Genomic DNA, 25,636 nt, shown 5'->3' on the forward strand with positions numbered 1-25,636 from the left:
GATTGCGGTTGAAAGCCAGCCCCCCAAGGAAAGGCCATGAAACTCTTATCTCCAATGAACCACCAGAAAACCGGAAGTGGCGCTGTGGCTCAAGTGGCAGAGCACTCTTCCTTGAGCTGAAAAGCTCAGGGACTGAGCCCAGGTACAGAGTTCAAGCCCCAAGATACACACACACACACACACACACACACACACACACACACACACACAAGAAAAAGAAAAAGAAAAAGAAAAAAGAAAAAAAATGTCCCTGCAGAGTGTTCTTAACAGATATAGAAGAGCTGTAAAATAGCCTAGATGTTCTTCAATAGAATGACTGCACAAACTACTGTGTATTCATCTAAGGATATATACTCACTACTGATATGGCGAGGGTGCAGATGTCCATCAAAGTACGATGTTGAGCCAGGTGCTGGTGGCTCAAGTCTGTAATCGTAGCTACTCAGGAGGCTAAGATCTGAGGATTGAAGTTCAAAGCCAGCCTAGATAAAGCAATCTGTGAGACTTATATCTCCAATAAACCACCAGAAAACCGGAAGTGGCACTGTGGTTCAAAGTGGTAGAGTGCTAGCCTTGAGGAAAAAGAGCTCTGAGACAGTGCCTGGGCCTGAGTTCAAGCCCCAGGACAGGAAAACAAACAAACAAAAAAGTATGATGTTGAATGAAAAAAATTTTGGAAAAAGAGTATCCAACATAAGTCCATTTCCATGTCCTATGTCTATTTCTTTGAGCTTTTTGTGGATATAATTCTGGACTGCTCCACAGAAGATAGTCTGGCTGAGGGTGGGGGCTGGGAACAGCACTGAGTTATGCTGATAACCTCCATTACTGAATGCTGGAGGGCCTGGCACTGAAAGTTGGATATTACTCCTATTTTATGGATGAACAAGCTGGGCCTCAGACCATATATATTACTTGCCCAAAGCTCCCTAGAAAATAAATGATCTAGTTTGGTCTATTTCTACCTAAAGATTGTCTTCTTCCCAGAAAAGTACATGGCATTTTAACCTGAGAGTACTTTTATACACAAGTGTTTGTGTGTTTGTGTTTTTGAGAGAGAGAGAGAGACAGAAACAGAGACAGAGACAGAGACAGAGACAGATAGAGACAGAGGGAGAGAGAGAGACAGACAGACAGCAGAGAGACAGAGCCACAGAGAAGAGAAAGATAAGGTTTTTAATTTTTAGTTTTTATTTATTTATTGTTTTTTGTTGGTCGTGGGACTTGAACTCAAGGCCTGAGCTTTGTCTCTGAGCTTTTTCACTCTACCTCTTTGGAACCACAGAGCCACTTAGGATTTTCTAGTGGTTAATTGGAGGTAAGAATCTCATGGACTTTCCTGCCTGGGCTGGCTTTGACCTTAATCTTCAGATCTCAGCCTCCTAAGTAACTAGGATTACAGGTGTGCCAGTTTTTTTTTTTAAATTGTTATTATAAAGGTGACTAACAGAAGGGTTACAATTATATGTCAGGAAAGGAGTACATTTCTTTTTTCTTTCTTTTTTTTTTGGTGCCTATCCTGTGGCTTGAACTCAGGGCCTGGGTGTTACCCCTGAGCCTTTTTTGCTCAAGGCTAGTGCTCTACCACTTGAGCCATAGCTCCACTTCTGGCTTTTTTGATAGTTTTGCTCAGGCTGGCTTTGAACCACTATTCTCAGATCTCAGCCTCCTGAGTAGCTAGGATTACAGGTGTGAGCCACTGGCACCCAGAACAAGTACATTATTTTTTTTGGACAATGTCATACCTTCCCTTGCTCTCTCCCAGTTTTTCCCTCCCATTGCCACCCACAAGTTGTATAGTTCATTTTCAAAATTTATAATTGAGCAACGGTGAATTTGTTCCTTATGGAAGCCCTGAAACTGGGTAATTTTTTTTTTGTTGTTGTTGTGGGGCTTGAACTCTGGTGCTGTCCCTTAGCTCTTCAGCTCAAGGCTAGTGCTCAACCACTTGAGCCATAGTGCTACTTCCATCTTTTTCTGTTTATGTGGTGCTGAGGAATCGAACCCAGGGCCTCATGCATGCAAGGCAAGCACTCTACCACTGAGCCATCTTCCCAGCCTTGGGTAATTGTTTTGAAAAAACAAACTCCAAGACTCAAGTCTTTTAACAGGATTTTGAAGGCAGGTCTGCAGGACTGGCAGTGAACTTCCTTCTAGACAGTTACTATGTAGGATAAAGATGCCAAATGCTTTAGAGATCCTTTTCATGCTCAGTGGCTTTAGAGGGTAAATAAAGGGATATTTCCAGATCTTCCTTGGAGAGAGTTAAAATGGAGGCATGTTGAAGTGGTGGAGTAGAGGAGGTGAGATGCTCAAAAATCTGCTTTTCTGTAGGCAACAAGGCATTTCTATTATGGTTAATATTAGTGAATCTAAAGTCAGTGCTTCATATTTTCCCCCCAAGTTGACAGTCTTCAAAGTCATATGCACTAATTTAGTAGAAGTGTTTCCACAAGTCAGTGAGAATCAAACGAGAATACTGGAGTCTTTGCATATAGAAATGACCCTAAGTATAAAAATTTTTATGCAATGTAGAGGTTGGTAGACATACTAAAACTCATCTATGTTGCTGAAGATTACCAGCACTGGATATCTCCAGCATTAAAAAAAAAATAAGACCCCTGAAATTTGTGATTTCCTTCCTTCCTTCCTTGCTTCCTTCCTTCCTCCTTCTCTCCCTCCCTTCCTTTTATCTCTCTCTCTCCTCCCTCCTTCCCTCCCTCCCTTCCTCCCTTCCTTCCTTCCTCCCTCCCTCCCTTCCTTCCTTCCTTCCTTCCTTCCTTCCTTCCTTCCTTCCTTCCTTCCTTCCTTTTCTTTTTCTCTATTTCTCTCTCTCTCTCTTTATTATCATTATCATTTTTTTATATCAGTCCTGGGGCTTGAACTCAGGGTCTGGGTGCTGTCTCTGACCACTGTGTGGTATGCATATAGCATAGTTTTTTGAAACCTTTTCCTTAGTTAGCAATGTTTAGATTGTTTGCAAACTGTTATCACAAACAGTGTTGCAGATCCCATTCTGTGCATGTATAAGAATATCTGCAGGAATTTATCATACAGATATCATACAGATATTTTGACAGTCAGTCATTTGCCCCTTCCAGGGGTTGTGTCTGTTTATAGTTCCAACCAGCAATGCTAGAAGAAGCCTGTTTCTCCACATCTTTGTTGCTAATTATTGTATTACCAAATGTTTATGGTCTGTGAATCTATGTGAAGAAAGTTTCTGTGTTGTTTGTTTCTCTAATGAGGGCGAGGATGACTATCTTTTCATGCATTTCAAAGCCATTTGTGTTTTCCTCTCTTTGTGAACTGCTGTTGCCAATTTTTCTTTCAGACTGATGGTATTTTATTCTTGATGTGTAGCTGCCCTTTATATATGTCATTTCAATTGCAACCATTCCCCGCTCCCCCCGCCCAGTTTGTTGTTTGTCTTTTTTTACTTTGCTTGTGGTGATATTTGTCATGAAGAAATATTTAATTTGTAGTCATTGATATCAATCACTTCTTTTATGGCTCTAGGGTTTGGGCTTCGATAGGACATTCTGTAATGGATGCTTCTTTTTACTAGTTTATGGTTCAAATTTTGACATGTAAATCTTGGATCTGTGTGTAATGAGCGAGGGGTAGGAAATCACCATATGCTCACCAGCAGTCTCAATCTAATTTATTGAATCTTACTGCATCCCCACATTGCTTTGACATGTAGCTTTTATCATATACTAAATTTGTGTGTAAATATCAAATTTCAGAACCTTCTGTTGAAGCGAGCTGTCGATCCATACATCATTATCACATGATGTTCCTTGTAATAGCTTTTTAATAAATTTTAATTTTAATATGATTTGTAAATCTAGTTCTTTTTTTTTAAAACCATCCTTGATCTTCTTGTCTACTGTTCATTTTCTTTTATCTTTTTGCCCATGAACTCTAGAAACAGTCTGTCTATTCCCAGCAGAAACCCTGTTGGCATTTTTTTTTTCATTGAGTTCACATTAAAGTTACAGATTAATCTGAGAAAAAGGAACCATTTCTATGATGCTTTTATTATTAAAATTTGCTGTTTCTTGCCATTTTTAAGACTTTTGTGCCTCTTGGAACATTTACATGTTTTCTTCATATAAATCATGCAAGTATTTTAGGTGCATTACTAGGCATTTTATCGTTTTCATGGCTTTTGTAAATGGAATTTTTTATTCCAATAGCTCTTTTTGTTTGGTTAGGTGAAAGTTATGTATTACTTTTGCATATAATTCCTTTTTATTAATATCATATACATACACTTGAATTATCTTATTTTATAGTGCTTTTTAGTTGATTGTTTTGATTTTTCAAGACAAAAAATATGCTTTTTTTCCCAAGTACTAGGGTTTGAACTCAAGGCTAGTCAGGCACTCTACTTACTATTGAGCCACACCTCCACTTTGTGCAGCCCTTCTTTTGTGCTGTGCCTGTGCATGTGTCTGTATGCACACGTGCCTACACTCGTGGATGGGTGTGCCAGTTAGGAGCTTGAACTCAGGACCTGGGCTGTGTCCCTTAGCTTTCTCACTTAAGGCTGGTGCTCTACCATTTGAGACACAACTAACTCCACCTACAGCATTTTGCTGGGGAGATAAAAATCTCATGGACTTTTCTGTACAGGCTAACTTCAAACCAGGATCCTCAGAGCTCATCTTCATGAGTAGGTAGGATTAGAGGTGCAAGCCACTAGCACCCAGCAGTGTTAGTTTTTGATATAGAGTCACATTTCCTGCCTGAACATGTACACTAGATATACATATATAGATCTCTCTCTCTCTATATATATATCACTACCAAAAAAAGAAACAACAAAAGAAGATGTCAGATGTTATATAATATCTTTTTAGCATTTATGCAAAAATTATGTGAATAAATTGTTTTGTTAATTTCTTAATATTAAATCATTCTGGCACTCCTGAAATTAATCTGTTTTTGTCAGAGTATGTTATTGTCTTAACAGCAATTTATTTTTTTTAAATTAATTATCTTTTAAAAATTGTTATTAGAAAGGTGATGTACAGAAGGTTTAGAGTTACATAAGTCAAGTAAAGAGTACATTTCTTTTTGGACAATGTCACTCGTTCCCTCACTGTCTCCCAATTTTTACCTCCTATCCTCAGCCACAAGTTGTATATTTCATTTTCTTTTCTTTTTTAAAAATTTTAATTGTTATCATAAAGGTGATATTCAGAGGGGTTACAGTTACATAATTCTGATAATGAGCACATTTCTTTTTTGACAATGTGACCCCTTCCCTTGCCTTCTCCCAGTTTTTTCTTCCCATCACCCACCTTAATTAAGTTTTAAAAATACCTTTATCTGTGTTTAAGTTACAGGGAGTCTTCAGGAGAACATGGTGGGTAAGGGTATTACCAGAAAAATCTCATGAGAGTTTTAAAAATTTGCACTTCAAGCTGCACAGCCTAGTCCAATTATGTAGTGAATTTCTAATTCAAGAGAATTGATTGAGCATATCTGTTCATTTTTCTGCCCTTCTGAGACTACTTTTGTTGTAGTCTATTTTGTGCTATATAATAAACTATTTGAGGCAGCCCTACTTCATAAAGAAAAGAGGTTAGTTTTGGCTTATGGTTCTAAAGGTGCTACCTTCTTGCAGAACTTCAAGGTGATGCAGGGAATCACATGGCAAATGATAGGGAATATATGTATATTGACTCTTCTGATAGGACCAAGAGCCAGTCACAAGGGCTCTGTTCTAATGATTTTACAAACCCTAATCATGTTCCCAAGGCTCCATCACTAAACACAATAGTTAGATTAAATTTTTACCGTCTTAGTATCTCACAGTGAGGATTAAATTTCAAACCATAGCCAGACCATAACACCATTAAAATGATAATAAAGTAACAGGAAAAGCATAGACACCAATAACAGAAGAGACCATAGGCAGTCAGGAGTATGATGGTGGTAGTGGGGCTCTAGCAGAAGAAAGCCGATGGAAGACTGACAACTGCCGTGGTAGGGGGAAAAGGGCCTGGTGGTCTAGAGTAAGTGCAACCAAAGATGGACAAAATATATCCTGGAAGGTGAGAGTCACACAATCAGTGGAAGTAAATAAGGGGATTGCCAGATTGCTTCAGAAGAGGATTGCTCTTCTACCTTTCTCTAATCCCTCACCAAGGATGTCTAGCAGCCAGACATCTAGAATCTAAGCAAAAAGAATAATAAGGGCAGTAATAATATCAATACAATTAAAAAAAAAAACCTGCTGAGCATTGGTGGCTCACTCCTGTAATCCTAGCTACTCAGGAGGCTGAGATCCGAGGATCAGAGTTGAAAGCCTGGCCTGGGCAGGAAAGACTATAAGACTTTTATCTTGAATTAACTACCAAAAAGCTAGAAGTAGAGCTGTGGATCAAGTGGTAGAGCACTACCCTTGAGCAAAAAAAAATCAGAGACAGCACCCAGGTGCAGAGTTCAAGCCCCAGGACACACACACACACACACACACACACACACACACACACACACACACACACACACACACACACACACACACACACACACACACACACACACACACACACACACACACACACACACACACACACACACACACACACACACACACACACACACACACACACACACACACACACACCCCTGGCAGGTTGCTTTCTAAATAAATTGAATAAGTGAATGATGTAGAGAGAAACAAAACAGTTGAGAGTGGAAGCAGCACTAGTTGCAAAGATGATAACTTCTAGCATTTTTTGGGAACCTCAGGACAATAGCCCATTTACCCTAAGATGGACTTAATATTATGGCTTGGGTATGAAGTGGTTCTCTCTTCTTATCTGGTAGATCTAGTCATTGGGAGGTGATTGGCTAATGGGGCTAATCAACAGATAAATTCAAAATTCAGTGATGGATTTGTGGCATGATGGTATTATTGGAAGGTGTTGGAAGAAGTTGGTGATTGAGGGAGGAGCTCTCTCTCTCTCTCTCTCTCTCTCTCTCTCTCTCTCTCTCTCTCTCTCTCTCTCTCTCTCTGTCTCTGTCTCTCTGTGTCCTGGTACTTGAATTCACAGCCTGGGTGTTGTCCCTGTCTCTGAGCTTTTGTGCTCAAGGCTAATGCTCTACCACTTTGAGCCACAGCTTCATTTCTGTTTTTTTGTTTTTTGTTTTTGTCAGTTGAGGGGCTTGAACTCTGGGCCTGGGCGCTGTTTCTGAGCTCTTCAGCTCAAGGCAAGCACTATACCACTTGAGCCACAACACCACTTCTGGTTTTCTGGCGGTTAATTGGAGATAAGTGTCTCATGGACTTCCCTTGCCCCGGCTGTCTATGAATCCTGATCCTCAGATCTCAGCCTCCTGAGTAGCTAGGATTATAGGTACGAGCCACTGGTGCCTGGCCATTTCTGGCTTTTTGATGGTTAATTGGAGATAAGAGTCTCACAGACTTTGCTGCACAGGATGACATTGAACGTCAAGCCTCAGATTTCAACCTATTGTGTATCTAGGATGATAGCTGTAAGCCACCAGCACCCAGAGAAGAGTGTATCTTTACCTAGCCTTCTTTGTTCTCCTCCTTTCTGGTTGCCATTAGGTTAGCAGCTATGCCCCATCACACCTGATCACAAAGCAATGGAACCAGTTGACCATACACTGAAGCCTCTGAAACTGTGAGCTAAAATAAAATTTTCCTCTTGTAAATCATTTCTTTTAAATGAAAACTAGACTTTGGTTTTGTTGCTTTTTTTGTCTTTTCTTTTTGTCTAGTTTGTTAGCTTATTTGTCTTTGGGAGGGTAAGTGGGGCACAGAAAAGGTGGAGCAAAGGGTGAACAAATGCAGCAGTGGTACTCACTAGACGCTATGTGGAAAATGAACTGTACAACTTGTGGGTGGGGACGGGAGGGGAAAAACTGGGAGAGTGCAAAGGAAGGGGTGACATTGTCCAAAGAAAAGTACTCATTACCTGACTTATGTAACTAACTCCTTTGTATATCACCTCTACAAAAACAATAAAATATATTAAAAAATAGTTTCAAGTATCTATTATAGAAAAGTCTAACTAACACACTTAGCAAATGTACAGAGTGATTAATATATTTTTGTAGTGCTTCATTCTTATATATGACAATAAAGAATCACCAGACATTTGGAGAAAGCTTAAAACATGCAAAGGAAAAAAATACAAGGAAATCAGAGGAAAGTAAAAGTATGTTCTTACTGTATTTGGAGAGGAAGTGGTAATGGAGGGGGGTTGTATAAGTCAGTTAAATTCTCCACTGTCATACCAGGAAGTCATATCTAAAAATGTCAAAAGGAAGATGTGGTTGTATGAGCAGACTGTTTAGAGATACATAGATAAATCTAAAATGATAATCTAAGAGTTAAATCAATCTATTGTATAGGATTTCATGTTTTTAACTATGTGCATATCTTACTTTAATAAAATATAACAATTATTTAAAGAAATTATAAGACAGAAGACATACCAGGTTCATAATTGATTATGAATAAATAGAAGGGAAACTCTGGTGCCTGTGAACAAGGCTCCCATAGCACTATAGACCATATAAGCTACTAGTGTTTTCCCTGGGGTAACTGGGAAATGGATTCCAGATCAACCCTAAACCCTTTGAAGTCAAGTTCAATCATCAACAGTCCTCTCATAAATAAGTCTTTTGAGGGACTTAAGTTGGACATAATGGAAGGACACCAATTCAGTTTTGCTCAGATCTCATCAACAAAACTTAAGATTGATGAAAGATAGTTTGGCCTGGAGTGAATCATGTGTGCCTGACTAATTTTATGAAAAATCAAGTAATCCTAGAATGACAGTGAGAAGAAAATGGTCTGTGTGTATGTGTATGTGTGTGAAGGACCCAAATACAAATTTATCTTTCTTTCTTTCTTTTTTTTTTTGTCGGCTGTGGGGCTTGAACTCTGGGCCTGGGCTCTGTCTCTCAGTTCTTCAGCTGAAGGCAAGCACTTTACCACTTGAGCCACAGAGCCACTTCCAGTTTTCTGGTGGTTAATTGGTGATAAGAGTCTCACAGACTTTTCTGCCCAGGCTGGCTTTGAACCATGATCCTCAGATCTCAGCCTCCTGAGTAGTTAGGATTATAGGTGTGAGCTACTGTCTCCTAGTTACAAAAATCTTTTATCCATCCCTGAATTACATTACAGTAGCAAAGAATTAGGATGAAAAAAAGAAGAGATCTTTATGGGATTTTATTTGCTAGTTGCAACACCTAAAGAGTTCTTTCCCAAGACTGTTGCCTTGTCATTCCAATCTCAACTTAAATAGCATTTCGCGCTTTCATCCAGAAACTAGTTTTTGAGCAGCTTCTGGTACGACACACTGTGCTAGTGGCAGCTATGTTCAGAGAACCATGAGGGGGTCACAGACCACAAGCAAACAAGTACATGAATGATCACAGATGGAGTTTGCTAGAAAGCAGATTCTGAGAAGCGTCAAAGACAACTAAGCCAAGCACTGGTGGCTCATACCTGTAATCCTAGCTACTTAGGAGGCTGAGGATCTCAATTCAAGGCCAGTCCAAGCAGAAAAGTCCATAAAATTCTTCTCTCCAATTAACCACCACAGAAGTGGAGCTGTGGCTCAAGTAGTAGAGTGTTAGCCTTGAGCACAAAAGCTCAGGGACAGAATCCAGGCCCTGAGTTCAAACCCAGTATCAGAACACACACACACACACCAAAGACTAAACTAGATTTGGACGCAATTGACAAAGGCTCTTTATCCCTAAACTTCCCTCAGGAGAACCCATCTGCCATCCTTACATTAGCAGCGCATTTGCCACAAGGAGTATCATTTAGTTTAAAGAGTTAAAGAGTGCATATTATAGAGTAAAAGGAGGAAATATCGTGATAGTCTGACTGGCAAATGTTCTACTGTGGTTGGGATTCTCAGAAGTAGGGAGACTATTAACCCTCAGATATATTTTGCAAGGTCCTTGGTTAAGGACACTTGGGGTCACTTCAAAAGCGGAAGGCATGTTTAATATTAAACACATCGGATTATCTGTGTCTAGTCATTTCCTGGAACAAGTGGATTGGGACAGTGTGCTTTTTGCAGTTAAGCTGTCATCAGGGGCTGGGGAAGAGGTGTGCCCTCCAGGCCAGGCTGATTTTTCTAGTGGAGATCAGGTGATGGGAGGTATTCTTTAGCAACTCCCTGGGGAATTCTAGTACTATCATGCCCCTTTGAAGTTAGCCCTGTGTTGGGAAGATATGGTTGTCTATACGCCTGCAAAAATCTCTCAGATATGGCTAGGGTAGATTTTTTTCTTTTTAAAAAATTTCAATCCTCTGATTCTTTTCTTTATTTACAAACCTGGAAAGATCTTGCATATTACTGTGAGTGAGATAGAATGTGATCAGAATTTTTTTTTTTTTTTTTTTTTGTCATGGGCTTGAACTCTGGGCCTGTGTGCTGTCCCTCAGCTCTTCAGCTCAAGATGAGTGCTCTACCACTTGAGCCACAGCTCCACGTCCAGTTATCTGATGGTTAAATGGAGATATGAATCTCATGGATCTTCTTGCTCTGGCTGGCTTTAAACTGCAATCCTCAGATCTCAGCCTCCTGGGTAGCTAGGATTATAGGCACGAGCCACCTATGCCTGGCTGATGAGAAAATCTGGAATGAAGATATACCATAACTTTATAGGGATTGATCTAATATGTGGGTTTTTTTTTTGTTTTGTTTTCTGATACTGGGTCTCGAACTCAGGGCCAGAGTGCTGTCCCTGAGCTGCTTTTGCTCAAGGCTAGTGTTTTATCACTTGAGTCACAAGGCCCTTCTGGCCTTTTCTGAGGAGTTTTATTGGAAATAAGAGTCTCACAGACTTTCCTGTCCTGGCTGGCTTTGAACCAAGATCCTCAGATCTCAGCCTCATGAGTAGCTAGGATTATAGATGTGAGCCAGCAGCACCTGGTCATCTTACATGCTTTTAAAGGAGCACTGCCAATCTAGACAATTGTCTGTAAGGGAGGCAAGGATGGAGATTGGCAGTGCTGAAAAACTAGTCAAGGGAAAGAGGATGAAACCATAGGGCAGGAAGAGAGGAGATAATGAGAAGACTGATTCTGTTTACATATCAAAGGCAGAGTCAAGGGATGGAAGCATGACTCAAGTGGTAGAGCACTAGCCTAGCAAGCAAGCAAGATTAAGTGTGAGGCCTTGCATTCAAATCCTACTACTGCAAAGAAATGAACAAACAAATGAAGAGTCAAGAGAATTAGCTATAAATTAAATGTGAAATGTGAGAGGAAGAGTCAAAGAAGATGTTAATGTTTTGGGGGAGCTCAAATGGCTTCTCTCTTTTTGAGAAGGAAAATGCTGTCAGAAGCAGATTTGGGACAGGAAGGGAATTAAGGTTTTAGTTTGAAACACATTGACATGAATATAGCTATTAGATGTTCCAATGGAGATCTTTAATAGGTGTGTTGAATATGTAAGTTGCAAGTTTAGGGAAGAGGTCAAGTTTAGAGGCAGAAATATCGAAGTCTTTAACATAGAAATGGTGTTATGGAAGTGGTAAATTTTTTGGGGGGAGGGAGGAGGCTGACCCTAGGCCTTGAATTCAGGGCCTAGGCACTGTCTTTGAACTTTCTTGCTTAAGGCTGATACTCTACCATTTTGAACCAAGGTTACATTTCTAGCTTTTTGGTGGTTAATTAGAGATAAGAGTCTCATAGAGGCTTTCCTGCCTGGGCTGACTTTGAATTGTAACCCTCAGATCTAGCTAGGACTCTGGCTGAGGGCTGCTAGTGCTTGGCAATTATTCTTTTTCTTTATTGACAGTCTGAATTAGATCTCTGTGACCAATAAGCTGTCGCTGTTTTTTTCTAATATTTCTAATATTTTTAATATATCCACTATGAGTTGGAGAGATGTAGTTCAATGGTAGATCATTTGTCTAGCATATGTGAAGTCCTAAGTTAGACACCTAGAATTGGTATATATATAATTTTGTATACACACATATATACATTTATATATACATATATCTGTACATATAGCTAAATAGGTATTTGTATATAATATGCATATGTACATACAATACATACCTGTATATTATATGCATACACATATATATTCAATATGTTTCCACACTATGCAATCATGATTCCTTCTGATAATCAAGTCTGACCAATAAGAATATGGGTAAGTTGGCATCTGTATTTGTGTGTGTGTGTGTGTGTGTGTGTGAGAGAGAGAGAGAGAGAGAGAGAGAGAGAGAGAGAGAGAGAGAGAGAGAGAGAGAGAGAGAGAGAGAGAGAGAAAGAGAGAGAGAGGGAGAGGGAGAGGGAGAGAGAGAGAACCTGGTTTTAAACTCAGAGTCTCAGGCTCTTTTTTGACTGGTTTGCTCATGACTGCTTTTCTCCCATTTGAGCCATGTCTCCAATCCTGCTTTTTGATGGTTAGTTTGGAGTTGGACTTTCTGGGCCTTTTCTTTTTTTTTTGGTCCGGTTGTGGGGCCTGAACTCTGGGGCTGAGCACTGTCCCTCAGCTCTTTAGCTCAAGGCTAGTGCCCTACCACTTGAGCCACAGCGCCACTTCTGGCTTTTTTCTTTTTGCTTATGTGGTGCTGAGGAATCGAACCCAGGGCCTCAGGCATGCAAGGCAAGCACTCTACCACTGAGCCAACTTCCCAGCCCCTTTCTGGGCCTTTTCTGCCTGAATGGCTTCTAACCATGGTCCTCTAGGTCTTAGTCTCTTGAGTAGTCAGTATGACAGATATGAGTCCCAAGTACCTGACTGGCAATTGTGTTCAGTTGACATCTTCCAGCCTTCTTTGATGTCTACCGAGACAATATAGTTCAACCTTATCTTGTGTATTTCCTACTCAAGATCTGGAATTAGCTATTTTTTTCTTTTGTTGAGAATATTGTTGTTGTTGTTTTTATTTATTATTTATTTATTTATTTATTTTTTTGGGTCCGGTCATGGGGCCTGAACTCTGGGCCTGGGCGCTGTCCCTCAGCTCTTCAGCTCAAGGCTAGCGCTCTACCACTTGAGCCACAGCGCCACTTCCGGCTTTTTTTTTCTTATGTGGTGCTGAGGAATCGAACCCAGGGCCTCGAGCATGCAAGGCAAGTGCTCTACCACTGAGCCACCTTCCCAGCCCATGTTGTTGTTTTTAAATAATAAAACAGTATTTGAATAACACCATTTGGGTAGTTTGCTACTGGACTGATCATTGGTTCAATGTTTAGTGTCACAGCTTTGAAATAGTTTTTTTCTATAGAGAAAAAATACATTATGAATTGTTGCACAATATTGCTTCAAATTCAGAGCTACAAGGGTGTATGTAACCTCTGTACGTAAATCTGTATCTGTTTATTCTCTCAGTACAAAAATTTTGGTTCCCAATTTTATTAACATGTTACTTGAAATTGTCTCAGAACACCAGCTCCACCACTGGGGATTTTTTATATCTATATCTATATCTATATATACACACACACATATATATATATTCAAATTACTGTATTTAAAGTAACGAAATAATTATGCTCTGTGGGATTATTCTACCATTTTGATAGTTTCTATTCTATTTCTAGTCTACCAGTTTGATAGCTTCATTTCTTTTATATAGTTTTTAGATATTGTTCATTAAAATGAATTTTGTTTTCTGGTAAGGTAAACTAGATGGCTTCAAAATCAAATATATCAGAAAAGGCATATTTTGAGAAGACAAGCATGTATCTTCTACCCTCTCTCTGCCCTCAATCTATGTGTTTTCGTTTTTGTTTGTTTTTGCCAGTCCTGGGGCTTGGACTCAGGACCTGGGCACTGTCACTGAGCTTCTTTTGCTAAAGGCTAACACTCTACCACTTGAGCCCCAGAGCCATTTCTGGCTTTTTCTGTTTATGTGGTACTGAGGAATCAAACCCAGGGCTTCAAGCATGCTAGGCAAGCACTCTACCACTAAGCCACATTCCCAGCCTCTGCTCTCAATCCATATAGTCAGCTTTAAGAAATGTTTTATTTGCCCTTCCATTAAAATGTAAACAAATATACTAGCACCAGTGGCTCACACCTGCAATTCTAGCTATTCAGGAGGCTGATATTTGAGTCGGTGAGACAGTATCTCCAATTAACCACCAAGAAGCAGGAAGTGGAGCTGTGGCATAAGTGGTAGGGAAGGATAAACAGCCAGTGGGTTTAGAAGAGAATCAAAAAGAGTTGGTGACCTAGATTCTGAAATCTTTCTTAGCTCACTTACCCTCCAAACTCCATCTAAAGTAGTACCACCCCAATCTGGTCACTGTATTTATTTTTGCCACTGTTGGGGCTTGAACTCAGGGCTGAAGGCTAGTGCACAACACTTGGGACACACCTCCACTTCCCAGTCACTGTATTTGTCACCTGTTTTATTTATTTATTTATATTTTTTAATAAGTTTTTTTATTGTGGAAATACTGTACAGAGGGGTTACAGTTGCATGAGCAAAGTCATGAGTACATTTCTTTTTTTTAAATTTAATTTAATTTTATTTGTGAACATACTGTACAGAGGAGTTACAATTACATGGGCAGGATAATGCGTACATTTCTTACCAAGCATTGCAGCCTCCTCCTTTGTTTACTCTTCACATCCCTTCCCAGCCTCCCCCCTCCCCCCCAATCCCAATCCTTCTCCTTCCCCCCCCTTGCCCCCCCTTGTCACCTGTTTTAATAGCATTTATAACCATCTGAAGTTATTTATTTAATACATTAGTGCATTTTCTCAATCAGAGCAGAGACCTTGTCTGAAAGAGCTGCCTCCCCAGTAATTAAAACTGCATGAGCCAGGCACAGGTGGCTCACGCCTGTAATCCTAGCTACTCAGGAGGCTGAGGTCTAAGGTTCACAGTTCAAAGCCAGCCTGGGCAGGAAAGTCCATGAAACCCTTATCTCCAATAAACCACTAGAAAACCAGAAGGAGCACTGTGGCTCAAGTGGTAGAGTGCTCACCTTGAGCTGAAGGGCTGAGGGACAGTGCCCAGGCTGAGAGTTCAAGCCCCATGACTGACCAAAAAATAAAAACAAAAAAAAAATTAGCATGACTCAGAGCTGGATGCCTGTGGCTCATGCCTGTATGCCTGTAATCCTAGCTACTCAGGAGGCTGACATTTGAGGATTGCAGTTCAAACCCATCTCAAGCAGGAAAATTCATGAAACTCTTATCTCCAAAACAAACAAACAAAAAACAACTACCCCACAAAAGCTGGAAGTGGAGCTGTGGCTCAAGTGGTAGAACACTGGCCTTGAGTAAAGAAGCTCAGTAACAGCACCCAGGCCTTGAGTTCAAGCTCCAGGATTGGTACACACACACAAAAAGTTCTTGACTCACAATAGACACTCAACATCTATGCAACCCAACATGCATCAATGAATTAATATTTATGTGGCCAAATTCTTAGATAGGTTCACTTCATTTTTCTTTCTTAAAAAGTTTTTCTTTGGTACTGGGACTTAAACTCAGGGTTTTGCACTTGCTAGGCAAACTCTACCACTTGAGCCACACTCGCAGTCCTTTTTGTTTTGGTTTACTTTTCAGATAGGATCTCTAAATTTTTCCTGGAGCTGGCCTCAGCTGTTATCTTCCTACTTCCACTTCCCAAGTAACTGAGACCACAGGCGTGTGCTCAGCTATCCCTCCCTCCCTCCCTCCCTCCCTCCCTCCCTCCCTTCCTTCCTTCCTTCCTTCCTTCCTTCCTTCCTTCCTTCCTTCCTTCCTTCCTTCCTGCCTTCCTCCTCCCTTCCTGCCTTCCTTCCTTCCTTCCTTCCTTCCTTTCCTCCTTCCTTCCTTCCTTCCTTCCTTTCTTCCTTTCCTCCTTCCTGCCTTCTTTTCTTTCCTTTTCTTTCACAAACTCCTTGTAGAAATAGGCTAACTTACAGTATCGATTCAGCACAAAACAAAATTACCAAGTTTTGATGGGTAACACACATCTCAGAGAACTTAAGGTTTGGGAAATTTTTTACTTGAGCCCCCAGAGCTCTTATTTTTGAGAGGCAGGAGAGTCCTTAGAGATTGAAAAAGACCAATTTTGTGTGCGTGTGTGTTTTAAAAAATAATTGAATAGGATAATCTTAGTAATTATAGATACCATGTGCTTTTCTAGATACTTGAGAAAATATCAGAAGAAATTATGAACCAATCAATTTTCCAGCACTTAAGAAAACAACTACTGTATTGTTAGCATTATAGCCCTATGTTGAGCCTGTATGCAAGACTGATTTTTTTTTTATTGTGAAAATACTGTACAGAGGGGTTACAATTACATGGGCAAGATAATGAGTACATTTCTTATCAAGCATTGTAGCCTCCTCCCTCCCCCCCCCCACCCAGTCTTCCTCCCCTGCACCAAAGTTGTAAAGTTCATTTTCAACATAACGACTTGTACATCTCATTGTTGCAATAGGTCCACCTGTATCCCTATTTAAACGATTTGTTTTTTTCCTTTCCCTCCACAAATTATACCGACATCAAATACAGTGACAGCAGGGGTTAATGCCATGGGGGAGGTACATACAAAGCAACAAAGAAAGAATCTTTTTTTTTTTTTTGTTGTTGTTCCTTGACTTTCTCTGAAGAGATTTTTAAAAAAAATTTATTTATTTTTTATTGTGAAAATACTGTACAGAGGGGTTACAATTACATGGGCAAGATAATGAGTGCATTTCTTATCAAGCATTGTAGCCTCCTCCTTTGTTTACCCTTCTCATCCCTTCCCATCCTCCCCCCTTGTCCCACCCAATCCTCCCCGCCCCCCCCACCAAAGTTGTAAAGTTCGTTTTCCACATAACGACTTGTACTTCTCATTGTTGCAACAGGTCCACCTGTATCCTTATTTAAACGACTTGTTTTTCCCCTCCCCCTCCACAAATTATACCGACATCAAATACAGTGAAAGCAGGGGTTATACTGTGGGGAAGGGACATACAAAGCAACAAAGAAATAATCTTATAAATGTGTTAGAAACAATCGCATGAAAGAAGAAAAACACATTTGAATACATATCTTAGGGGTCATTTCCCTAACATCACCTTATCTGACCTTTTCTGCTTGACTCAGACATATACTAGATATTGCAAATAAGGGAAACCATGGGACCTGTTTCTTTGGGTCTGGCTTACTTCACTTAATATAATTTTTCCCAAGTTTTTCCATTTCCTAACAAATGGGGCAATATCATTCTTTCTGATGGAAGCATAGAATTCCATTGTGTATATATACCACATTTTCTTGATCCATTCATCTACTGAGGGGCATCTGGGTTGGTTCCATATCTTAGCTACAGTAAATAATGCTGCAATAAACATAGTCGTGCTGGTAGCTTTAGTGTCGTCTTGTTTGTGAACATTGGGGTAAATGCCCAAAAGTGGGATTGCTGGGTCATAGGGGAGCTCTATGTGGAGTCTTTGGAGGAACCTCCATACTGCTTTCCAAAAGTGTTTGAACAAGTTTACACTCCCACCAACAATGCAGTAGGGTTCCCTTCTGTCCACGTCCCTTCCAGCATCTGTTATTAGAGTTCTTGATTTTTGCCATTCTAACTGGGGTGAGATGGAATCTCAATGTTGTTTTGATTTGCATTTCTTTTATTGCTAGGGAGGTTGAGCATTTCTTCATGTGCCTATTGGCTATCCTTCTTTCCTCTTCAGAGAAGTTTCTCTTTAAGTCTTTAGCCCACTTATTTATTGGGCAGTTGTTTCTTTGAAGATTTGTTGTTGGTGGATTTAATTTTTTGAGTTCCAAGTATATTTTAGATATGAGACCCTTGTCTGTTGTATGGCTAGTAAAGATCTTCTCCCAATCCGTGGGCTTTCTATTAATCTTGCCAACTATGTCCTTTGTTTTGCAGAAGCTCTGCAATTTCATGCAATCCCATTTGTCCAACCTTTCTTTGATTTGTTGTGTTTCTAGGGTCTTTCTTAAGAAAATTTCAGCCTGTGCCAAGGAGACCTAGGGTTTCTCCTATTCCATCCTGTAATGTTTTCAGAGTGTCTGCTTTGACTCCGAGGTCTTTGATCCATTTGGAGTTGATTCTGGTGCAGGGTGATATATAAGGGTCTAGCTTTAGTTTTCTACAAGTAGTTAACCAATTTTGCCAGCACCATTTACTGAAGAGTCTGTCTTTCTTCCATTCTATTTTTTTTTTGCTGTCTTATCGAAGATTACTGATTGTGTTTTGTTTCTGGATGATTTTTTTTTTCTTTTTTCTTTTTTTTGTCTGGGCCTGGGCGTTGTCCCTCAGCTCTTCAGCTCAAGGCTAGAGCTCTACCACTTGAACTACAGTGCCATTTCCTGAGTGTGTTTTGTTATGAGTGCCATGTCATATTTCTTCTAAAGCAGCAATAGATGCATAATCTAGTCAATCTTTATTTAGGCTTATATACCCTCCAGTATGCTTTTTTTTTTTTTTTTTTTTGGTCTGTTATGGGGCTTGAACTCTGGGCCCGGGTGCTGTCCCTCAGCTCTTCAGCTCAAGGCTAGCACTCTACCACTTGAGCCACAGTGCCACTTCTGGCCTCTTCTGTTTATGTGGTGCTGAGGAATCAAACCCAGGGCTTCATGCATGCCAGGCGAGCACTCTACCACTTAGCCACCTTCCCAGCCCCTCCAGAATGCTTTTCTAATCACTAACCTAGACAGATCAGGTCTATAACTACTGTATCCAATAACACTTTTCTGCTTTCCCAGATGGTATCAGGAACCCAATCATCTCTCTTTCTCTCTCTGTCTGTCTGTCTCTTTTATATATAGCCCCAGAACTGGCATTATCTGTGTGTATATATATATATATATATATACATATATATATATATATATATATACATATATATATACACATATGCACATATATGTATATGTGTATATGTATGCACACATATATGTGATTGGGTTTCTGCTACTCTCTTAGTGCTAGTTCTGGTACTTGAACTCAGGGCATGGCTGCTGTCCTTGAGCTTTTTTGCTCAAGCCTAGCACTCTACCACTTGAGTCACAGCTCCACTTATGGAGATAAAAGGCTCATGGCTTTTCCTGTCCTGGCTGGCTTCAAATTGAGATCCTTAGAACTCAGCCTCTAGATTAGGAAGGATTACAAGTGTGAGCCTTGAGCACCAGGCTTCCAATCATATATACTACTACTATTAGAGCTTGTGGTAGACTGGGAACAGAGTGGTGCGAATATCACAGGCAAAGTAAAGGAAAGGGGAAAGTATGGTAATACTGTGCCTCAGGTATTATTTATCTTTTATACACAGGAAAAGTTTCAGTTCACATCATAGGGTTCTTGACATATAATGTATGACCTTAGCCTAATGATGGGACTTTGACAGCAAAGCTTATCAGGTTTATTAATAAGTTCATTTCATAATGTTTGTCTACTTCTATTATCTTTAGGAGTTCCTTTCTTTCTGAGGTATATATAATTAAGATCTTCTAAAAGAAGAAAATTTAAACAACTACAACAAAAAAAGTAGCGTAGCCTGGTTCTGGTGGCTCACATCTGTAATCCTAGCTACTCAGGAGGCTGAGGTCTAAGGATAGTGGGGTTCAAAGCTAACATGGACAGAAGTGGAGCTGTAATTCAAGGGGTAGAGTACTAGCTCTATGCAAAAAAGCTCAGGGACAGTGCCCAGGCCCTGAGTTTAGGACTCGCGCATGCACGCACGCATACACACACACACACACACACACACACACACACACACACACACACACACACACACACACACACACACACACACAAAGCAAGCCAGCAAGCCAGCAAACAAACAAGCAAGAAAACAAGTAAGAAAGATCACTGTAGTTAGAGGCAATACAGCTAAACATAGAAGTAAACATGGACTTTGGTGCTAAGTAGTACTGGTTTTTATTACTTGCTAGATGTATTTAATTCCTATCTTGCCTGAGCCATAATTTTTTTTTGAGCCATAATTCTTACAATAATAAAATGGGCAGTAATTTTTTATTTGTAGGGTTGTTGTAGGGATTAAAGGATGTTGACTTTTGTACTGCAGACCACATGAAATAGTGAATAGTCTATAAACATTTCCAGAGGCATCTAGAAGTTGTGGATAAAATACAAGCTTTCAAGAAAATTAAGGAAATCTCCAGAGTCCAAAAGCACCAGAGAACAGAAACTCAAATAGTAGACAAGCCTCAAAGCAATTTATTGTTGCCAATATTAGGAATGTAGAACTCTAACTTTTATTTTATTTTTTTTTGGTCGGTCGTGGAGCTTGAACTCTGGGCCTGGGCGCTGTCCCTCAGCTCTTCAGCTCAAGGCAAGCGCTCTACCACTTGAGCTACAGCACCACTTCCTGTTTTTTTCTGGTGGTTTATTGGAGATAGGAGTCTCACGATCTCTCCTGCCCAGGCTGGTTTTGAACCGCGATCCTCAGATCTCAGCCTCCTGAGTAGCTAGGATTACAGGCGTGAGCCACCAGCGCCCGGCAGAACTCTAACTTTTAATATATGTACAAGGACACAGAGTACAGGACTGTAGGCCCCCGTAAGGAGGAGAGGAGTAGTTGAAACTGCAATTTCACATGAAGTTAGGACCTTCTAAGCCTAGAGAAATAGTAGGCTAGAAAAGTTAACTAAATGCAAGGGGAGAAAATAGTGGCAAGGAAGTTTCCCCTGAAAATTTGTAAGGATAAGCCTACCCTCACGTGTAGTTAAAATGGTGTTTTTTGTTTGTTTGTTTTCTGGCAGAATTCAGAGCATCAGGCTCACTTGGCTTGCTTGGTAGGCTGTCACTGCACCACTTGAGTCCAGCCCTGCTTTTGTGTTGGTTAGTTTGAAGATGGAATCTCACGGATTTTTCTGCCCAGGCTGGTGTCAAACTGGGACAAAAAATTAAAAATAAACATAAACATAAATAATAAAGGATAGAAGGGAAGAGTGAGAGAAAAAGAGCAAATGTGTCCTATTGGCTGGTTGCCTGTGGCTCATGCCTGTAACCTAGGTACTCAGGAGGCTGAGATCTGAGGATCATGGTTCAAAGCCAACCCAGGCAGAAAAGTCCATGAGATTCTTACCTCCAATGAATTACTCAGAAAAAGCTGGAATTGGGCATTGTGTCTCCAGTGGTAGAGTGCTATCCTTGAGCACAAAAAAGCTCAGGGACAGCGCCCAGACCCTGAGTTCAAGCCCCAGGATCAGAAATACAAAAACAAAAACAAAGACAAAACAAAACAAAACAAAAAACCAAAACCCACAAAAAAATGCTCTACTTGGTGAAAGAAATGTGAGTATTCATTGTACTCTTCTTGTAATTTTTTTCAAGGTTTGAAAATTTTGCAAAACAATATGCTTCTAAATAAGAAATGGACCCAAATCTGTGTATCAGTACTTTAAAATGACGTCTAAGGCAGTAAGGACCTTGTGAAACAACATTTCCTTTCTTTTTTAGTGCATTTACAAGAAAGCATTAAAGAGAGCCTTGTACCCTTTAGAAACAAGGGAGCTTAAAGAATTGTCTTCCTGGAGCTGATGCTTAGACTGTTAAATAATTGCTGCTAACTGAGTTGCTTGTGGTCCTTGGATTTTGTAGTTTTAGTCCTGTGGTTATCATCTGTCCTACACAATTAGAGCTGGATTTTGTATGTCATCTTTCTCTATCCTAGGGGACAATTATAAATCATCTCTGGGAAAATCAGGGGGGTGGAAACTAGGCAGTGAGAAGGGATAGGTTTTTTTTTTTTCTCCATACTTTTTTTGTCCTCATTTTATTGGCTAGCTGTATTTTTCACAAATAGGCTGGGAAAAACGAAAGTCTTCAGGTATAATGTGTTTCTCTGGCACGTTCTATTTGCCAAGTTAAAATATGCTATCTAGACTGTGCACATTCCTTGACAATAATTGAGATAGGGGTTCTGTAATAGAAAATTCGATTCACAATTGCATAAAGCTACACATTCTATTTTCCTTTTCTTAAATGGAAGAATCTATTTTAAAAGACACTATTAAAAGTAGAATTGTTTAAAAATGAAATGGCATTACCTGTGCCCTTATCTAAATAAGCAGAATTTAATTTCATACCGTTAACATTGTTGTATTTCTGAAAAAAGCCATAACAAAAGTGAGGAAAATGAATTGAGTTATCTAGGTCTCTTTTCTTTTTTTGAGACAAGCTCTTTCTCCATATCCCCTACTGGTCTGAAACTCACTATACAGCTCAAAAAGGTCTCAAATGTATAATGCCCATCTCTCAATCTTCCCTGTATTTATTAATGAAGAATTTGGTATAAAGTAATTTCTGGGGAGTCAGAAGGTGTGACACTCCATGAATGTATCTTGTTTCGAAGTCAGTTTCATAAAAAATAGCGCAGAGCTGGGTGCTGGTGGCTCACACCTGTAATCCTAGCTACTCAGGAGGCTGAGATCTGAGGATCATGGTTCGAAGGTAGCCTGGGCAGAAAAGTCCATGAGTCTAAATAACACCCTCCCCCCGACAAAGCCAGAAGTAGAACTGTGACTCAAGTGGTAGAGTGTTGGCCTTGAGCACAAAAGTTCAGGGACAGTGTCCAGGTCCACAGTCCAAGCCCCAGGACTGGAAAAAAAATAAAAGCCCACAGAAAATGGAGTGTAAACTGTTTTTAAAAAATTTATTTATTTATTTTTTATTGTGAAAATACTGTACAGAGGGGTTACAATGGGCAAGATAATGAGTACATTTGTTATCAAGCATTGTAGCCTCCTCCTTTGTTTCCCCTTCCCATTCCTTCCCATCCTCCCCCCCCCACCCAATCCTCCCCGCCCCCCACCAAAGTTGTAAAGTTCGTTTTCGACATAACCACTTGTACTTCTTTTTTTTTTTGGGGGGGGTCCGGTCGTGGGGCCTGTACTCGGCCTGGGCACTGTCCCTCAGCTCTTCAGCTCAAGGCTAGCGCTCTACCACCTGAGCCACAGCTGCACTTCCAGCTTTTTTTTTCTTTTTGCTTATGTGGTGCTGAGGAATAGAACCCAGGGCCGCAGGCATGAAAGGCAAGTGCTTTACCATGGAGCCACCTTCCCAGCCCCGACTTGTACTTCTTAAACTGTTTTTTTTTTTTTTTTTAATTGTGAGAATACCGTACAGAGGAGTTACAATTACATGGGCAAGATAACAAGTACATTTCTTATCAAGCATTGTAGCCTCCTCTTTTGTTTCCTCTTCCCATCCCTTCCCATACTCCTCCCTCCTCCAACCCGATCCTCCTCCCACTCCCCACCAAAGTTGTAAAGTTCGTTTTTTGACATAACAACTTGTACATCTCATTGTTGCAATGGGTCCACCTGTATCCCTAGTTAAACAATTTGTTTTTTCCCTTCCCCTACACAAATTATACCAACATCAAATACAGTGAAAGCATGGGTTATACTGTGGGGGAGGGACATACAAAGCAACAAAGAAAACTGTTTTTAATTCTGTCTGCCCTCTGAGATGCTTTGAGGATGCATGAATCTCACAGGTCAATGGATCAGTTCAATGTGGTCTTTCCTTCAAGCAACAACACCTTGCATAATAGTTATTGGTAAGAAAACAAGGAGAACAGTTAATCAATATTAACTTAGGATGAAATATTTATGAACAAACATACCCAAAAGGACTACACAGTATAACTGAATTGCATTATCTCTTTGGGGCAGAGGAGAGAGCAAGTCTCAGAATAGTTAAGAATTGTAATATGTTGTTTATGTTTATTTTTACCTTGGCATAATTTAAATTGCTTACAGATGAGTTTCATCTAGAAAAAAAATCATACAAAAATCTCATGTACAAAATCAGGAAAACAACTCCTTTTGTAATAGCCCTTTAAAAAATAAAATACCTAGGAGTTAACTAAAGAAGTGAAGGACGTCTATGATGAAAATTTTAAAAATCTGAAAAAGGAAATTATAGCAGAATTTAGGAATTGGAAAACCCTCCCACGATCCTGGATTGGGAGGATCAACATCGTGAAAATGGCAATACTGCCAAAGCCTATCTACAAATTCAATGTGATACCTATCAATATTCCAATCTCATTCTTCAATGAAATAAAAGAAGCAACGCAAAAATTCATATGGAACAATAAATGACCCCAAATAGCAAAAACAATCCTTAGGAGAAAGAACAGTGCTGGAGGAATATCAACACCAAACTTCAAACTCTACTGCAAAGCAATAGTAATCAAAACAGTTTGGTACTGGCACAAGAAGAGACCTGAGGACCAATGGAATAGAATTGAAGACCCAGAAATGAACCCACAGACCTATAGCCAACTAATCTTCGATAAGGGAGCTAAAAAAAATAGAATGGAAGAAAGATAGCCTCTTCAGTAAATGGTGCTGGCAAAAGTGGTTAAACACCTGTAGAAAACTAAAGATAGATCCTTATATACCACCCTGTATCAGAATCAACTCCAAATGGATCAAAGACCTTGGAGTCAAAGCAGACACTCTGAAAACATTACAGGAAGGAATAGGAGAAACCCTAGGTCTACTTGGCACAGGCTGAAATTTTCTTAATAAAGACTCAGAAACACAACAAATCAAAGAAAGGTTGGACAAATGGGGTTGCATGGAACTGCAGAGCTTCTGCATGGCAAAGGACATAGCTAGCAAGATCAATAGAAAGCCCACGGATTGGGAGATCTTCACTAGCCATACAACGGACAAGGATCTCATATCTAAAATATACTTAGAACTAAAAAAATTAAATCCACCACCAACAAATCCTCAAAGAAACAACCACCCAATAAATAAGTGGGCTAAGCTTAAAGAGAAACTTCTCTGAAGAGGAAAGAAGGACAGCCAATAGACACATGAAGAAATGCTCAACCTCTATAGCCAAAAAAGAAATGCAAATCAAAACAACATTGAGATTCCACCTCACCCCAGTTAGAATGGCTTAAATCAAGAACTCTAATAACAACAGATGCTGGAGGGGATGTGGACACAAGGGAACCTTACTGCATTGTTGGTGGGAGTATAAACTTGTTCAACTACTTTGGAAAGTAGTATGGAGGTTCCTCAAAAGACTCCACATTTTGGGCATTTACCCAAAACTATCACAAACAAGGCCATACTAAAGCTAAAACACAATTATGTTTGTTGCAGCATTATTTACTGTAGCTAAGATATGGAACCAACCCAGATGCTCCTCAGTAGATGAATGGATCAAGAAAATGTGGTATATGGGGCTGGGAAGTTGGCTCAGTGGTAGGGCTCTTGCCTTGCATGCCTGAGGCCATGGGTTTGATTCCTCAGCACCACATAAGCAAAAAGAAAAAAGCTGGAAGTGGCGCTGTGGCTCAAGTGGTAGAGCGCTAGCCTTGAGCTGAAGAGCTGAGGGACAGCACCCATGCCCAGAGTTCAGGCCCCACAACTGGACCCCCCCCCCAAAAAAAAAGAAAATGTGGTATATATACACAATGGAATTCTATGCCTCCATCAGAAAGAATGACATTGCCCCATTTGTTAGGAAATGGAAAGACTTGGAAAAAATTATATTAAGTGAAGTAAGTCAGGCTCAAAGAAACATAGGTCCCATGGTTTCCCTTATTTGTAATAACTAGTATATGTCTGGGACAAGCAGAAAAGGTCAAAAGCTATGTACATATGACCATATAAAATGATGTTAAACTAAATGAACC

The 25,636-nt window shown here is 40.0% G+C and overlaps 1 long non-coding RNA gene across 2 annotated transcripts in view; it reads left to right on the forward strand.

Moving 5' to 3' along the window:
* Positions 1–25,636, forward strand: part of LOC138839641 (uncharacterized) — a 184,502-nt gene that overhangs the window by 35,930 nt on the left and 122,936 nt on the right. The window contains exon 5 of one of the 2 annotated variants that reach the window (XR_011376005.1): positions 7,592–7,677. The exons of the other annotated variant lie outside the window; for it this stretch is intronic. This is a non-coding gene — a long non-coding RNA (uncharacterized lncRNA). Of the gene's footprint in view, positions 1–7,591; positions 7,678–25,636 lie in introns of those variants that run through there. 2 annotated transcript variants of the gene reach the window in all.

The sequence above is a fragment of the Dipodomys merriami genome, unplaced genomic scaffold, assembly GCF_024711535.1.
Source record: "Dipodomys merriami isolate MVZ:Mamm:240054 unplaced genomic scaffold, mDipMer1.0.p SCAF_3, whole genome shotgun sequence".
Taxonomy (NCBI): Eukaryota; Metazoa; Chordata; class Mammalia; order Rodentia; family Heteromyidae; genus Dipodomys; species Dipodomys merriami.